We start from the raw sequence: 16,198 nt of genomic DNA on the forward strand, positions 1-16,198 counted from the left end.
TATCGCTACAGGAATGAAGGAACAAATGAGAGATCTGTTCTTCCAAATTAAAATGCGGAAAGTCTGATAAAATGGAGGCTTAAGCTTTTAGTTAATGTGTTTTCAGTTACGGCTTGGACCATTCAAATAGAATTTTGTCTATGTAATTTGGATATGTAAGATAAACCAAATTAATTTTTTTTTTGGATATATGGACTCTGTGAAAGATGCTTTGACTGGAAAAAATGTTGCATGTGAGATGACGTCAGATAGGGAAGTATGGGACAAGAACCCAAGCTGCGTGCCTAAGTAAGTTGGAATAAGGGCAGGAGGATGATGACTATATAATTTTATGTAATAGTATGTTTACTAAAACAAAAAAACCTTTTTTAATGGTACAATACCATTAAAAAACAAACAGTATAAACAACCATTTCCATTAAAAACGTATCATTTTAACCAAACACTTTATTTCATAATAGTAACGTATTACAACGTGAAATCAAAGTTAAGTTTAAAATACCGTCGGAAATACAATTTCGAGGAGCACTATTACGATATTATGTTAAATATATTGCATTGATCGGGTTTGAATCCACAATGCAACGTTACCGCAATGGAGTAGGTGTGTACTGCCAGCAGGCTATCGTAGACTAGATTTATTACCCTTCTTCGTTCACCCCCACTTTAAGTTATAATGCTAAAGTTGTGGAGAGGGTTTGTTTGAATTGTTTCAATGGGTATTTTATGGGTATAATTTTGTCATATCTTAAACTTTAATGACGCCGCTGGATATTCACCATCTTGGAACATGTGAACGTTACTAAATTTCTTGAGCTGAACTATGATTTGTGTAACTTTTCGCTAAGTTTTCTCTACATGTTAAATTTTAGGTCGAGGGAAATTTAACTTTAATGCGAATAAAGCTGACTGAGTACTAATTACTTTACTTTACATTTGTATCTTGCTCTTTAGCAGTGTCTAATTACATGTATGAATAAGTGTTAGTGTTGATATACATTAAACGTACCATGACGTTGTTATGGTATGGACATATTATGAGGAGGAATGTGGACCATGACCATGGGTAAATGACGATCAAGAAATCGATGGATGGGTTGTGTGAAAGACGATGTGGTTAAAAATAATGTTGCTTGTGAGGTGACATTCGAGAGAGAAGTATAGAAGGAGAAGACATGCTGCGCCGACCTCAAGTAGCATTGGGATAAGGGCAGGAGAATGGTTCATATACATTGAACGCTTACTATTATTCAAAAAAAATCAAAATCTAAATATAATTTATTCAAGTAGGCTTTTACAAGCGTTTACTTTTGAATCGTCATTTAACAACTAATATAAGTGAAGCTACCACCGGTTAGTAGATTCTACCGAGTAGAAAATCAATAATCTCAATAGTACTCTTTTTCGACATTTAAAAATACAGTCATGTAAGGCACATTCTTGTGGTTGTAATGTCGAAAAGTCAGTTTCGTGGTCTCGTGTTCAATTATTCACAGTTCAATTTGATAATTGGTGATTTCTATTCGATACCAATGAATGAGAGAGTGTAGACCATCTCAGTGTTTCGTGAACAATTCAATTTTTGTAACTAACTTTCCTTGTATTTTACTTTCACGAGTTTTGTTTCTATGACCTATGAATTGTACGGTCTTTTTGGACCTATCAGCACGATAAATACTTTCTAAAATACCTATAAAACGAACTGAGATAGCTTATATTGAAATAACATTCGGATTCAATTATTTGTCTCGAAATGTTTTGACAATATTAGGTAGGAGACGCTTTTGTTACGAATGATAAATACAGAATATCTGGTGATACATAAACTTGGTTTAAGTAATGTATGTCTCTCCATACTAAATACAATACACTCCATTAATCCATAATAATATAATACTATATTCTTATAGTCTATGAGGATTAAATCACGGGCAAAATTCGTCATATCCCAGTGTCAGAATTGTGGACGTTGAAAGTTCATGTGCTTTTAAAAGTTGAAGCTTTATACAATTTAAACTTTTGAACGTGTTGTTGCTTTTGAAAAGTTGAAATACCTGTAAAATGAATCTCACACAGTGACGGAATGCTAGGACATGGAACAAATTGTGAACTTTACAAATATATGTATATATGTACATATATGAAAGCTTAATTAGAATATGAGTTGAAAAATTGTCTCAATTGTCTATTTTGCTTTGAAATATTACGTCAGATTTCATATTAGTAATTTAAAAGTCGGAAATATATCCCCGTGATAAGTTCAAACAATTCCGTGGTTATTTTTTGCTATGCAGAGCAACTGCCTGACTGGCCAGACACTGGTCGCACCGGTTTTCACGACACCGTTTCGAAACGCCGTAACATTGATAAGCTACATTGGAATTTAGACTTTAAAGTTGATTGAGTTATGGTTAAAATTCCCGTGTGAGCTGATGCGGAATTAGTTGATGGAGATTTAGTTTTTAGCCTAGGTAAATTAAGGTTGATTTTTCTCTAAAGCTGTATGAGCAGTCAAGCACAGTACGATGCTGATTGTTGCCCTCAGGCTGTGTTCACGGTATCTCGTGGTTCTAGTTCGAGTTCAACTAAAACTAAGACTGGTGAATTCAAGCCTTTGTCTATTACGTTTTGTGGATTTATAGATGATACAAATGCACAGGCATACGTGCATATTGCATTTAACTTACTCAATTTATATGGACGGAAGACATAAAAAAAAACTATTCACAGAACAAAATCGTTCGAATTTTAAAATTGACTGACATTTTGATTTAATATGATATAATTACTTTGACGGCTAAGAAATATATTTCAATCACATTTCCAAGACCTAAGTCCATGTGATATTAACACTGATGCATCATAATATATCCCTATATTTAATTGTCGTAATCCTCTACTATTGCTCGTAGTGTTAAACTTATTGTTCTATCGATATGATTAAAATTGTTTATGGTTAATAAATCGTCATATTTATACCAGTTAACCAGATAACATAATTATAATTAATTATTTATAATTTAATAACATCTGAAGATCTCGATTCTGGAAATGATACGTTATTTCAAAAGACTGTTTATCTAATTTATCATGGACTTAAAATTACAAGAATTGTAACACAGGGTTTTCGATTTGAAATTCTGTACAACTGAATGTTTTATTAGATATTAAAGGCCTCGTTTTAAGATAAGGCTTGAAGATTATTTCACCACGCTGCTATACAGCATATTAGTGGATAAACATGTGACCGAATTTCCTGACGAGTACGTTCGTTCATCGTTGAGCGTGAAATGAATTATAAACACATTGAACGCGTGAAAACTCAACGATGCTCGTATGCAATTTGAAGTTGTTTTCTTCGATTAAGATCCACGTATTCCAAAAGTAGCACATATTGGAGTATCTTATATATAAATATTTTGGGGGATAAAATAAGGGGTCATAATAGCTCCAATCTTTAATTTCAGTTTAATTAGTCGAAAATCTAAGAAGATTTATATAAACTTTCATCTCCTACTTTATCCCCTTAGGGATGGAATTTATCAAAATCCTTTTTCCATATTTCAGCGAATTCGCCCAGTGGTCTGGGCTGTGCGTTGATAGATCACTATTTCAGTCGAACAGTCATTTGACTACATAGTATAAAACAAAGTCGCTTCCTCTGTCCCTATGACCCTTTGTATGCTTAAATCTTTAATACTACGCAACGGATTTTAAAGGGTTTTTTTTAATAGATAGAGTGATTCGAGAGGAAGGTTTTTGTGTATAATACATGGACAATATACCAAAGAAACACTGATAATTCTAGAGGATTGTAAAGTGATGTAGTAAATTAAAAAACTGTAGTGTATTTAGTATCAGTATTGCATCCGTGCGAAGCCGGGGTAGTTCTCTAGTATTTAGATATAAATAAAACAAGTATTTATTTGTAATTATTTTCCATCCTTGGACTACTTAAGTTTTATATACATATATTAAATACTCTGTGGGAATGGTGCCTTATTTGGTTTCCTAACTGATCACTTAATCATTCGATTGCAGATAATGACACCGATCCATCAAATTAACTGTCTCTCGCATTTATTTCTTTGATTTTATTGATAAAAACGACTGCAATATTAATTATTTTATTAATATTTAGTATTACACAAGAGTTGATAGAAATAACATCGAAAAATATACTCAATTACAGTCAGTCCTAACTGAGAAGATCAGATAAGAAATTCAGCATTACAGTTGTTTTTTTAAATTTATTAAATAGATTTATTTTTTTATTTTTATAAATAATAGTTTTATAACTCACATTATTTGCGTTTTTTTTAAAGAATCTTCGCGTTAGTACATTTAAAATTTAAAATCATGTGGTAATTAAATAATTTAGTTATGACAACATTACAAACATAAACAATACATATATTAAAATAACTCAAAAAATAGATGCAACAAAGTATAAGCTATTTAATATTCGTTAAATAATAATACGTATTATTATGTTGGCTTAAAAGGATTCCAAAGTTGTGTCTCAACTTTGTTACTTATAACAAGTTGACATTACAGAATATTACACAAAAATTGAATTACACTGTGACAGTTGAATTAAAAAGAAAAAAAATAAATAGTGTTTAAAGTTTTCTTCATATGAATTCGCGTCAAAGAAAATACAACACATTTGTTTGAAATGAAACCGAGTGAAATTAGTCACGACAATGCACATCATGATGAACATCGTGTACAGAGGTCTGTAATGTCCGAATTTGCATATTAATTTCGCAAAATCATCACACCCTGTATAAAACAAGGGGATTCGGATTAATGAACGTTGTTGTACACGAGGAATAAAATTAATAGGAAAAAAGTTTATAACGATCTTGCTTAGTGCTTTTTTCTTTGCTCGGTGGTAGGGCTTTGTGCTGACATGGTACCAATGGTGATGTTCCTATTTGAGCCAGTGTAATTACAGGCACAAGGGATATAAATATAATATAAAATCTTAGTTTACAAGATAATCAAAATTTGCAATGTCTATGAATAGTGGTGAACATTTGCCATCACGTGTCTTAAGTCTGCATGCATAATTTTTTTTTATTGGACATGAAAAAAAAAGCCATTGACTGTTCTTCAACGCTGCTCATCACGTCATGCTTGATATAAAATATATTGCTACAAGAATTTGATTAGTTAATTTGATAGTAGTTTATTATTATTGTTATTGGTGGTGGAATTGTTATTAAAGGAAGGAAATCAAAGGGACTGACATTTAGATTTGTCGCTAAAACGTCCCAAAAAAAAAACAGATAAAAAAAACACTGAAAAACCATGATAAGTAGACGTCTTTAAATAATCCATTTAGGTTGCAAGGTTTGACCTTAACAGACCAAAAAAACCAAGGAAATAATATTTAAAGTACTAAATTGCGTATTCCTTCAATTTTGATAAATTATACCAGCAAACAGAGATTAGAGAAAGTTATAGAAATAGAAGCAAAAAAATATTGACGAAATTGAAATAGCACAATGAAAAATAATTTACAAAAAAAATTGTTATTTTCTTATGCATCGGTTTCCTATCATCACCATTACATAGTTTTTAAAGTGTTGTCGTAATTAAACAAATTCTGTAATATTTTAAATATTTAGTATCCGTATTGAAACCGTGCGGTACTGTTGCTAGTGTGTATAATATTTTTTTATTTTATCTTTCAATTCATGGAGTTTCATGGATGTCCTACAGCATCTATGAGCTGAATAGTTGCAATTTATACTGATTACCGTTCATGATTTATTATAATGAAGTTGATGAACGAAGAATTATTAATAAAAAATATTTTATCAATAAAGCTAATTTCTTTCGAATAATCTTTTAGCTATTCATACTTTAATCAAAATACGCAAAAAACGACATATCACTAGAACATATTTTTCAATGTGATCATTTTTTTTAAATTGTATTTATGTAGAATATTTATTTATTTTAAAAAATATTGTCAACATCCTTTACGACTACACAGCTCGTTGTAAACAGGATGTTTCTTCAGTCTAGTAGGTTTATATATAAATGTGAAAATACTATTCTTACTTTTCGTTATACGTTTCAGTTGGAAGAGTGAGCCAGTACATGCACAAGGAACACAAAATCTTAGTTCATTATTTTGGTGGTTACTTGACAATGTAAGGCATTCCTAGTTCAAATATGACCATTTGCTATATAATTAATTAAGAAAAATATTACAAAGAAAATAAACATATATGTATGATATATGTATATATATATAACAATGGAATCAAATATTTCGATACAGTAAATCTACGTAATACTTATCTAATGATATTCAGCTCACATTCATGATTGTCCTAACAAAATCCCGAGATAAATAAAGACCGTATACAATATGTGTGATCTAATACTGTTATGTGTTTGGGAAATACATTCGAAGATTTGATTCAATTCATATTTATACATATTACTAAGAAAATTTGTTACACTTCCTCGAATTGGTGTGAGTTCAGTTATAATCAAGTAAGCTTTTGCAAGTAAATTAAGATTATACAAGATCATATTATGTCTAAAGTTGTCTTTAGTTCGGAATGTAGATTCTACTGAAATTCGGAAAACCACGAGCAGTTACTGTTATCCTATATGTATCTGTACGCCCCATAAGTAATTTTTCTACTGCAAAACATAAGTACATCTTACCCATCCTCAGCGATTATTGAAATACTTGGTTCAATGATTTTTAATTATATTTAAAACTAGCTGTGCCTCGCGGTTTTACGGGGATAGATTTTTGTTTCATTATAATAATAAAAATATAAAAGTTATTCGATTTAAAAATTGTTAATGAATGGATTACACAGCGATGAACTAATACCATTTTAATTTGATTTATTACATCGATTTTGATTAAAAAACTGTAACTGACAAACAGACAGTAAAGACAACAAAAATTAATGTTTCTTATAGATTCAATAACTTGCATATTAATATATACTAGCGGCACGACTGCGGTACTTTTAATTTTAAAGGTAGAAATATACTCACATTTTTGTTGTTTTTTTTCCGGCATGTTTAACAATTGTCATTGTACTTTAACTTATCACAAAACCTTGAAAAATGATATATCTAAACCTTCCTTATGAATCCCTACGTCTATTAAAACCGCATGTAAATCAGCTCAGTAGTTTTGGAGTTTATCGTGAACATACAGTCATACAGAAGCGGCCGGGGACTTTGTTTTATAGTATGTAGTTATAACGAGAGGCAGTCCTTTTGAAATTGGAGACAGACGCTTTTTTTATTTGTATATGTAACAGCGAAATCGAATAGTCTTTTTATACAATATAAATGTCTGCTGGGCTGTTACAAATTGGAATTAGTTAGTTATTAGAATGAGTATATTTTTGCTCGTTATTTTTTTAATTACGATCCCAGTTCTGAGTTGCTATAATTAAACATTCGTTTTCTATTAAAGCAAACAGCAAGGTCTATTGATGTTAAAAAAAGGCTTCGTAAATAAACATAAGGAATAGAAATTTCGCTGAATTTCAAATCATAAAAGACATCATAAGTGTATATTATAATGTGGGTTATTAGTCAAACAATGATGTGTCTTCTTCTTTCTTATGTGAAATTACTGTGGTGAGAAAGAGAGAAGACGCTATAAAAAAATACTGGCTGAATAGTCTTAAAGTTTTAACTAAACGATACTTCACTATAATATTGCTAAAATTATTTGAAATTGGAATCGAAATTGTGACGCAAGCTGTTACATTTCTGCTGAATTGTAGAATTTGACATTCGGCACAATGAAAGATCGCCAACATGATTTACAAAACCGTACATATGGGTCATCAATAATCGCGTCGGGTTACGAAATTTGAAACCATCACGTTTGTGTCAACAAGACTAGCTCGATTTTAAAAAAGGAATGGCATATTGTGTGTTTTGTTGTGAAATAACAGGCCAAGTGTGATTTGGAGTCGAGAACTGAGGGTCCACTATCAGACGGATTTTATTCTCTTTGTGAATGTACGAAAAATTTGACATAAATGGCCATATCTTTTGAGTGTGATTTCGATACGTGATGGCCAAGAAGCATCAATATTTGGTATTCATTTCAACTGTATACTCGTTCTTAAAAACAGACAAAAACTGACGAATGAAGTGATCTTTTGGAGTCCCTTTTTAATTGAAAGGTACGGAAGTAACAACGATTAAATTAGGTAAAATATCACTTAAAGCTAATGCACATTAAGGATGCTTCTTGTTTCTTGGAATCTAAGTAAACTCAATTTTAAAGATTAAATTACGTCTATGTTAAGGTTTAAACATGAAGGAACTTTTAGTCTGCTCTATCTTATGTCTCTTGCTTTGTGTGAGCCATTCCATTCTTAAAGCAGTTTTCAGTCTGCTGTTTCGATCCTTTGTGTCTGACCTGTCTCGTACAACTTGTTGAAGCCATCCTTTGACTAATCTATATCAACTAAGACCAACGAACGCTGCAAAAAGCCACTTAAATGAAAAATCTCATACCGGTAAAGGCTTCGGTGAAAGTATTTTATGAACGGTTAAAAATCCATTTTTTCATTCCCGGCTTAAACACTTTCAGCCTATTATTCCCTCGTGGTAATGTTAGCTATAAACTTTTTAATAAGCGAACACTGGAACTATTAACGTGAGCGGTTTCAGCGCTTTTTATAAGTTCCTAGTTTAATAAAAAATCACGGCGCACCGGTCTTTATGATTTTCTCGTCATTGTTTCCTGTAAAAATATACGGAAATGATTAATATCCTCATACTCAGGCTTAACGGATCGATTTCCATTATCCCATTAATGTTGTGTGCTTCGACGACTTATTGCTATAATAACAACAAATCTTGGGATCCCTTAAATGAGAAATGGACCTAATATATCGTTCTTGGTTCGCTCAATGGAACAGCTGATTAAGTCCCGTCAAACCAAAAGCATTCTTCTAAAACGGGATAGACTTATTGCATCCTACGAAATTGGGTACATTCCAGTCATTCTTTTGTACGCTTGACATGAACTCTTAAATGCATTTTTGGAATATTTCAAGTTACCGAAAAGTAAATAAACGTAACGTATAGCTATTTTGTGAGATGGAGGGAATTTAATATCTTATTGTAAATAATCTTCATCCGAGCGTCGTGAAACAAACGACAGTGAAAAGTTAAAACCGTTGAGAGGCTTACGTCCAGCGGTAAGCTTCAAATGAGAATCGAAGAAAATTCCTCTTTATTTGAGAAAATCTTCGATTCAATCCAAACGACTAATGTATCAAATTCGATTTAAACTCTATGTATTTCAATCGACTTTCAGTTACATTGAAAAAGAACCATCATTACGTCACTGTTTATTTTATTTTTTTTAAAAAACTATTCGAAGTACTATAAATATGTAATGAAACGTAATATCTAAAAGTAAATTGAAGTCTTCTCCAAACGCATGTCTTAGATTATAACAGTGACGCAACGGATTTATATACGATTTTCATAAATAGAAAAAAATTAAGAGGAAGATTTATATGCATACAGTAGAGAAAGGCCAAAAATTCAATTTTACCTAGGCGGAATAAAGACAGAAATCTTATGTTTCTTCTTCAATCTTACAGTTGTAATTATGTCAATCAAATGCCAATATTTCGACAGTTTACAATCTGATGAGACAGATTGTAATCTAATGAATTTTGTTATTTTACGGCGACATATATACCCTTGAAGCCGGGGCGAGTAGCACGTAATATAAAACGGAAATATTAGTAATATGATTTGCATTGCAAATACCTTAAAGATATCGCGTAGGAAGCTCTTTCTTTTAAAGGTTGAAGTTAATTATTTTCGGCATTAATCATCTTTAGTACCGAACGCTGTCTTCAATTTGTTCCATAATGAAGATCAGCGCTATTATATTTCATCCCTAAAGCATTAAGGGATATGGACAACGTCAATGTAGACCTCTATTGTTGTTTTAATATTGATAGACGTTACAAGGACATTTCGGTTCAGGTCAGGCCTTTGATCTCTAAGATTTTTATGTCATGAATTGTAAATGTCGTGTTTTTTTATTATACTGTATCGAGGAAATGACCTACTTGATTTGTTTATTTAATTTTGAAGATAGTTTTGATTATTAATGTTAACAGGAGTCGTAAATTCTTTTGGTTCTTGATTTGATGACCTCAGGTACGTCAGTCCAAGGACCTGGGTTCGATTCATAGCCGAGTCGATGTAGAAAAAGTTTACTAGTTTTTTTATGTTGACTTGAGTCTGGGTGTTTGTGGTTACGTCGTTACTTCTGATTTTCCATAACGCAAGTGCTTTAGCTACTTACATTGGGATCAGAGTAATGGATGTGATGTTGTCAATATTTATTTATTTTTATTCACATCTCCAAAGCAAATCTATTTAAATGGGTACCCATATCCAAAAACATAATATTAAAAACAATGACAAACTTCATTGAATTTTATTAAAAAGATTAACATAAATTACATAAGAGCTCGCCTTTTTAGATATCATGAATGAACGGACGTGTTTAATTTATTGACGCCTAAAACATGTGATAATGATCGTTACGTTAGTATTTTGTATTTTAATGTGGTTATGTCATGGCATCGAGATGGCCTAGTGGTAGGAACGCGTGCATCTTTACCGATGATTGCGGGTTGAAACTCAGGAAAGCACCACTCATTTACATGTGTTTAGTTAGTGTTTATAATTCATCTCGAGCTCAGCTGTGAAGTAATCGACGTCGTATGTCTAATTTCAACGAAATTCCGTCACACGTGAATCCAACAACTCGCATTGGAGTTGGTGGAATATGCTCCTAAGACCCTTTAAAGGGAAGGGAATGAGCTGAGATGGCCCAGTGACTAGAACGCGTGCATCTTAACTGCATGTGTCAAATTTCATCGGAATTAAGCGCATGAGCATGTCAATACATACATAAGAGATCAATATACAGATAAGCGGTTACCACCGCCCATAGGGGCGCTTACCAGTTGATGGTTATTTATTCATCATCATCGACTCAATTGCCTCTCCTTGTATAACATAAAATAAATAATTATGGGTTGAAAGTAAAAGTTAAGAACCACAACATTTTCTGCTCACAATTCGGCCACTTGTTTATCCAGAAACCAGCTTAGCTTGGTAGAACTTATTCTTGCGTGGTATACTAAGCTCCCTATCCTCAGGGATGAGGAGCGTTTTCCTTGTACAGCGTGTTCTTGTTTTAGTTCTCAAGTTTAACTTGAGTTAAATGTTGTACTATGTGATTAACTGAACACGAACGAAGTTAATACGAATAGGTAACATTGAAATAAATAACATGCAAAAAATTAAACCGACTTCAAAATTAGAAGACCCTGGTGAACTAAAAATAAAATGTCCTGCACTACAGGTTTTGAAGTCGAAGTGTACCTAGATTAGATTAAAAATTTGTATACGACTTTTAGTTTTCGAGAAATATGAGCACAAACATACACCTATGATATTAAGCACAATAGATAAACTGCATACTATTAGGTATGTGTATTAAAAGAATTTGAATCAATGAAAGTTACACTTTTATCGTAGTATTTTTAGTTTGATAAAAAGATTCTCGAGTCGATTTTGTTTCAGCAGATCGACTAAAATCCTATGAACGCAGTTACAGAACAACTCTGCACACCAAGTCGAGGCTATTGACCTTTAACATCCATTATCTTATTTAAATTATAATCCGTTTAAACATTTTCTTTTTGTACTTTCCAAGTATACATTTCCAAAGTCTCGACACTAAGGTCTGTGTTTAAGATTAGATAAAGAGATGAATACTGTAATGTTCTTTGATGTTTTAATTTTAGCAAATGTGTTTAAGGTCATTGAACTTGATAATGTTAATTTCTTCAAAGCTATAGTGCTCTATTTATAACACATAAACTTGTATATGGATGAATGCAGTATTGTTAGGGTGATGGGTTTGATAAAATAATGTCCAATTTTAAAGGAGTTTGTGTCCAGTGGTAAAATTAAGTGGAATTTCTCTGAATCCACAGGTTCTTGGGTACAACATATTTTTTTTTGTTAATGCTACGTTATTATTGACCTACATTGTGGTAGGGCTTTGTGCAAATCCGTCTGGGTAGGAGAAACAGTACTAAGTATTGTTGTGTCTTAGTTTGAAAGGTGAGGTGGCCATTGTTATTACAGGCACAAAGGATATACCATCTTAATTCCTAAGATTGGTGGCGCATTGGCGATATAAATAATGGTTAATATTTTAAACCTGTAAGTGTCTATGGCCGGTGGTGACCACTTACAATCAGGTGGCCCAGATACGCCTTGAATCGGTGGCAAGTAGCACCTACACGTTAAAACATCACACATATGACCTTGAAGTTTTACTCTCATCGCGCCCAAACGAGTTTCTCGTCAAAATATTTTATTATATAATAAAAATGGAATCAAAATCTATGTCAAGATCGACCCATACATATACTCGTAGAGAGTTTTGTTTCATCCGAACAATATCACGCAGGTATCATTACGTTTGTATGTGTTTGTTTATGGAGTTCCATTGAGTCGACAGATGTTCGGAACCACACCTGGTGTGTCGATTTTTATTATCTGTCATTCAAACTGGTTTGTGAGTGAAAATAATATCGTTGAAGCTGTTTATATTTCTTCTGCAATTAATCATGAGCTAAGCGTTTCATTTGCAACTATATTAGTTTTATTTGATATCTTGTTTGTTTAGGTAATATCAGAGTTTCTTGCTAACATTCTTGTAACATTCTTTCCGAATAAGGATTTAAAAGTGTTAACTTTTTAGGATTATTTGAATTAAGAATATTTTGATTTGCAATTATTTCATTCGACATAGATTAAGGGATTTTTTTTTTAATCCGTGTTCTAATACGTGTCATTTTGATATATGTACGTTTATGTATATAGTTGTTCTTCCCCCACCATTACAAAACAGATTCTATTGTTTGGATGGACTGATTTTAATTCAGTTGCAAACTCTTAAGCAAACAGACTAATGAATGAAATTTAATTAAAGTTAGAATTTTATGAGTAAATATCCAATTTGATATCTCAGTATCGTTGGCCAATTTACGAGACAATTAAAAAATTTTTTTTTGACTAGAGTTAATAACTGAATATAAAAAGGAATATTTCTTTCTAAGCTATGATTCATAAATATATGTTTTAATTAAAAAACAAACATTAGTGTTTATATTGTGTTCGTTAAACAAAAAAGTCATAAGAGACCCGTGAGAAATTGTAAAAAAACAGGTGTTAAATCTGCAGATATACAATTACTCGACATGGCACATATCACATGGGGAATTATAAAAAAAAAGCATAAAAGGAATTTTTTCAATGAATGCAATCAAACGCCATTGAGTCATCCTACTTTATGCAATAGCAGATGTTTCTAATTGATGTTAATTTAGAAACCCTGAGTTTATATTGAATGAACCTACTATTTGACGTTTGCGATTCAGTCTCGTTCTGAATGAATGTTTGTCTGTGTTTTGTTTTACGAACCAACTGATCGAGGTCTCCAGTGCTATAAAAATATGACATAAAATAACCCGCTGAGTTTTTGACGCTGGTTCTCTTTTGGTGGTGTTTGTTTTCGAAACGTTGATTTTTGATTATCTATTATTATAAGGAAGTGTGTTTTTTTAAATGTGACTTAGACTGTATGGCTTGTTGAGGCGAGATGGCCCAGTGGTGCCACGCGTGCATCGTAACCGATGATTGCGTATTCAAAACCGAGGCAAGCACGACTGAATATTCATGTTCTTAATTTCTGTTTATAGTTGATCTCGTTCTCAGGGAAATTGCATGTGTCAAATTTCATAGAAATTTTGTCTAATAGGTATGTATTCCACCAACCCATTGGAACAGCGTGGTGGAATATTTTCTAATCCTTCTCCTCAAAGGGAGAGGACGCCTTAGCCCAGCAGTGTGAAATTTACAGGCTGCTGTTGTATATGGATTGTTAAATGATTTACTTATGATTTAATTCATATATGTAAACGTAAAGTGGATAGGTACGCATTGGATATATATATATGTTATCCAAACATATGCCTCGCCGAACCCTTACTTACCTCTATGCCATTTAGTTGCAAAGAAAATTGACAAAAATCAATTCAGACCAAAGCGACCTGCTCTGTTTTAATTAAAAAAAAAAAAACGTTAAAAATATTTAAGATGATATTCTGTCAGCTGCGAGCTTCGGCTGGATTTCCCAGAACTGATCGTGGAACAGTTGTCCACTTTATTTATTTTTCATTTAATTAAAATGCTTGCTTTCATATAATATTAATATTTGCAATGTTAATGAACATACAGTCTGAAACGATAACGATGAAAAATAATCATATATTTAATAAAATGTTTCAATAAACCTTCTCAAAAATAAAACATATACATTCACATTATATGTTTACTGTAACTTCTATAAGTGATAATTTTTCATTAGTGACATAGTATGAGATTTATTAAAGACTTACTACAATCTTACTAATAATATATAGGAGAAAGTTTCGATGGATATTAGTTACGAAATCACGTCAGAACCGCTGTACGTATCTGGATGAAATTTAAAAGAAGGGAGTATATATAGTCATAACAAAGGATTATATGGCAAATTAAATAAATTATAATATGCTGAGATGGCCCAGTGGTTAGAACGCGTGCATCTTCACCGATGATTTCGGGTTCAAACCCAGGCAAGCACCACTATATATACATATATGTGCTTAATTTGTGTTTATAATTCATCTCGTGCTCGGTGGTGAAGGAAAACATCGTGAGGAAACCTGCATGTGTATCATTTCAACGAAATTCTGCCACAAGTGTATTCCACCAACCTGCATTGGAACAGCGAGGAAGCCTTAGCCCAGCAGTGGGTAATTTATAGGCTCTTACTTAAATATATATACGTATAATAGTATCCAACAATAAATTAGTAAATATCAAAAGATTATTCATATAAAATGTCAATTACCTTATCAATATGCAACACGAGTTTTAAAAATATTTTTTATTTTAAAATATGATAAAAATGTAAGAGGCGCGATAAAAGTGGTATCGCAATGCGGTTGATAACTGCCAAGAAGATTCTGATCGTTGCATTTGTTTTTATCCCGGGTATTAGTTCCCGGGTATTAATCCGTCCCGACTTCTTTCGGCTGAAAGTGGTCCCCACGCGTATAGACATTGGAGACATTGGCATTATCTATGTAAGATATATTAACTCCAATACGTTAGCACATTTGTTAAAATGTTATACCTCTTGTCTATAGTTACACTGACTCAGTTGGCGGTAGAATATCTGATCAGTGAGTACCTGCCTCGACGGTCTCTCATAAAGCTCTACCATTAAGTAAGTGATCTTTGACGTAAAATAGGATTAAAGTTCCTTCAAATTGGGTCATCAAACGCTTAACTATATTTATAAATCTGACTGGAAGAAACTATAGAGGTGAACGCGTTCAAACAGTCTTCAGATTTATAATATCGATACAGATATATCACTAGTTTGTTTATTATTAAAAAAAAAAGAAAAACGATTCATCAAAATCATCAAAAGCTAGTCCCAAAAAGTAAGGTAAATTTGAATGAATGAATGAATAGTGCCGTTTCGATAGATATAAATCTGTGATCTATAGGCACCTAACATGGCACTTACTGTACAATTTACCCATTGTGAATGAATAACAGATGAACTGTATTAGTTCTATTGTTGCACAGCTCTTGTTGGATTAATGATAATATATATTCCATGGTAATCGTTGTAAATGGTGCTAGAACGCGCATATTGTATTGATATTCATCTAAATATCGATATGAAACTATTTTTACAGATTAGGTTATGTACCAAATGTAAGATTTTCAAAACATGAAATAATTAATGAATAGAGAATTGGTGAAGAATATTTGATCACGTCTTCAGTCCAAGTGCAGAATATAAGACTTGTTGAAATAGTCGACTTTTTAATGTTTGTGGCCTCTTCTCAAATGAACTTGCGGCACTTTTAGCTAACAAAATAATTTATAGGAAAATATCATATACACTGATTTTGCTACAAATTTAGTAAGTGTTGACTTAACTATATTCCGCACGTAGGTAAGCTAAAACATGGACGAGAGGACGAGCATCGAATATTCGGTAATT

The 16,198-nt window shown here is 32.3% G+C and overlaps 1 protein-coding gene across 3 annotated transcripts in view; it reads left to right on the top strand.

Moving 5' to 3' along the window:
- The window catches only part of LOC124537788, a 203,070-nt gene that overhangs the window by 18,345 nt on the left and 168,527 nt on the right, over positions 1-16,198 (top strand). The gene's annotated exons all lie outside the window — the stretch shown is intronic.

The sequence above is a fragment of the Vanessa cardui genome, chromosome 19, assembly GCF_905220365.1.
Source record: "Vanessa cardui chromosome 19, ilVanCard2.1, whole genome shotgun sequence".
Classification (NCBI taxonomy): Eukaryota; Metazoa; Arthropoda; class Insecta; order Lepidoptera; family Nymphalidae; genus Vanessa; species Vanessa cardui.